Here is a 3,296-nt window from a genome sequence, read left to right as displayed (position 1 = left end):
CGCGCGGAGCGGAGGGCGGGGGCGCGCGCGCGCGGGGCCGGCGGCCGGGCGGGGCTTCCGCGAGTGCCGCACATCCGGGCACCCGCGCGCCGGCTCGGCGGCCCGCCGCGGCGCTCTGGCGAGCTCTGGTTGGGGAGCGCGGAGCGCGCGGACCACGTTCGCTCTCCGCCGGCCGCCCCCTGCGTGCGGGCGGGGGGAGCGCGGGGGGCGGGGGGAGGACGGCGGTGACGTAGCGTGGTGGAGCCCTTCCTGTCATGTGGCTGGAGGCGGGGGGAGGCGGGGGAGGCATCGCCGGGAGGGGAAGGAGGAAATGCTGGGGTGCCCTGGGAGGAAGGAAATGCGAGGGGTGCGCGAGCGGCGGGCGCGGGGGGAGCTGGGGCCCAGGACTGGGAGCCTTGTCGCGGAAGAGGAGCAGATGTGCGGCCTTAAGGTGCCAGAGCCAGCCAGGCACCACAGGAAAAAAAAAAAAAAAGGGAAATCCAAGCCCTGGGGCTAGAGGGAATCAGTTTGCTCTGAAAGAAAGGAATATTTGCATCAGTGTACCAACCGGGACCCACTACGGAATTGCAGGGTGCACCTGGACCGTTGTCAGCCCCGGGCAGCCCCAGGCCCACACTCCAGTATGAGTTGGCAGAGTCAGGAGCTGCGTTGGAAAGACAAGGAGGGGAGCCAAAGCTGGCCGTAGCGAGGCGTGGGGAGCCACGGGATACCAGTCGAGGGGCCGCTTTCCCGCTCCCACCAAGACCTCCCCCAGATCGGGATTCTCCTTAAACCCTCCAGGCTGCCCTTTGACGGGTGCAGCAGTGTGTGTTTTTGAGAAACATTCGAAGACAGATTGCCCACTTACTCTTTTAGTAGGGCTATAACCACTTTGGCGGCAGTTACTATTCCCAGAAAATTCAGGCTGGGATGGGAAATGAAGTCCAGAAAAGCATAAGGAGGAAAGTTATGTTCAGAGAAAAAACAGAGCGCTCACAGGAGAGGTATGATAAGGACACTGAAGAAAACATTTTGCAACTATTTAACCAGTTACTGCTTTTCAGATCTTGATAATGTCGTGTATGTATGTGTGTGAGAGAGAGGGAGAGAATGTTTTCTGAGTGGTCAGGAACACCTTATTGACAAATTCTTTGAGTAGTTTTATCAAAAGCCATAGTGTTTTTAAGGGCAGTTTGTTAAAAACTTCTTACATGAGAATTTTATTCTTTTTCTGTGCTAATTATTTTTCCACATGATAAGCACTCATCTTTTCTAATAGAGGCTGAGTGATGAGCCCTAGGTCTCTCTCCCCACCCAACCCCCTTTTTTTAAAGAACTGCTTTGTTTCTGCGTCAGGATAAATAAGGAAAAGTAACTTAATGACAAGCTGTGTCACATAGTGAATGTGTCTAGGAAAGGCCCACAAATGATGCTGTCTCTTCCACCCTTTAATCTAAGTTTCTTGACTTGGATTCTGTTGCTATTTAGGTCCTGAAGTGTTACAAAACAGGGAAAAGTTCCTAAACTAATGTGTGTAATGTGTTCTAAGCATATTATTTTCAATTAGTTTTTCATTATAAAATTAAGACAAGCTCATTAAAAAAAAAGTACTATATAAAAAAAATTCCTCCCCCTCAGTTCCATTTCTCAGAGGTGATCACTGTAACTTCATTTGTGCATGTGTCCCTTGGACGTATTCAATGAAAGGCAAATTATCATTTTTACTGAGGATTAAATACTAAGAAGGAATCTGAACTATATGGGATGCAGTAGCTTTAGAGTAACCCATGGTTTTGTCATTTTAGCCAATTTAACGATAATCAATCCACAAGTATCTATTGTGAACCTAAATCAGAAATTCAAGAGCTAGCACTGTGAAAGACTGGTTAGCCTCTGTTACTGACCGAAGCAAGAGACACAAAGCCAGTCCACTTGCTCCTTCTCATCCTACAAGTCTCCCAGAGTTCACCACTGACATTCCCTCAGCTTTGTGTATACTGTATACAATGCAGGCAAGAAGCAGGGTGCGTCTCTGACACTAAACTAATTAGCAGTCTATTTTGAGTCCATTGAGAGAAATAAACCCAAAATGCACCTTTAATACCCAGGTTTTTCCCATAAGGCCGAAAAAGAAGGTATGATAAGTAGTCATTCTCCTTTTTTGCCTTTTTTCATTAAGTTTTGGTGTAAAGTTGGTATAAGAGGGAATAGTACCAAACAGTCCTGCTAAAAGCATGTGTTTTTAAATAGATAGATATGTGAAAAGGCAAAGGACATGTGTAATAAGTGGACTATTTTTCCTGGGAAAGGTAGCAACCAGAAGATGATTTTGGGGAGTATTATGTCAAATAAGTTGGAGGGAGACACACTTAAGACAGAGATACCATGTACAAGAACAATAACTGAGGTGTGAGGTGATGAGAAGTATCGATGGCAGAGGAATGGAAGGGGTGGATATGAAAGACATGGAGCAGAAATGGGCTGACTATGCAACTCGTGGATGTAGGGAACAAAGAGGCAGAAAGGAAAGATGACCAGTTTTAGTTTGGATAACAGAAAATGGTGATACCCTTAAGAGAAACACCAAAATCAGGAGAAGTTTGATTCCTGAGTGAAAAGAGATGAGTTTGGATTTTAAAACGCTAAGTTTGGGCCTGCCAGGTGGTGTAGTGGTTAAGTTCACGAGCTCTGCGTCAGCAACCTGGGTTTGCGGGTTCAGATCCTGGGCACAGACCTAGACGCTCATCAAGCCACGCTGTGGCAGTGTCCCGCATACAAAAGAGAGGAAGATTGGCGCAGATGTTAGCTCAGGGACAATCTTCCTCAAGCAAAAAGAGGAGGATTGGCAGCAGGTGTTAGCTCAGGGCCAATCTACCTCAAAAAAAAAAAAAAAAGTTTAAGTTGCTTCCCAGTGGAAGCACCAAAGTAGAAGCTGGAAGTGCAAGTTAGAAAGGAATAGAAGATGTGGGAATCAACTTAAAAACGGAGGTTGAAAGTGAAACCTTCAAATGTCCACTTACTTAGAAAAAGAAGGGACCCAGACATAGTAAGAAAGCTGCTAAATAGAAAGAAAATTAAAGGAAAAGAAAGTTTTAAGAAAGGGAGTTTACAGTCATATTTGACCATGGGCAGCCTCAGGCTTCAATGTCACCACAATTATCTTTAAGAAGTTAGAAATGTCGCAGGAAATTTTATCATGTGTAGACCTTCGAGATGGTTGTGATATCCAGAAATCTGCCTTATTCTTCAAGGACTGATCACTGTTGTTTATTTGTATATAACATTTAAGGGGGGGCGGAAAAAACAAATTACTATTC

Source organism: Equus quagga, chromosome 5 (genome assembly GCF_021613505.1).
Source record: "Equus quagga isolate Etosha38 chromosome 5, UCLA_HA_Equagga_1.0, whole genome shotgun sequence".
Lineage (NCBI taxonomy): Eukaryota > Metazoa > Chordata > Mammalia > Perissodactyla > Equidae > Equus > Equus quagga.
This window is presented reverse-complemented; position numbering follows the sequence as displayed.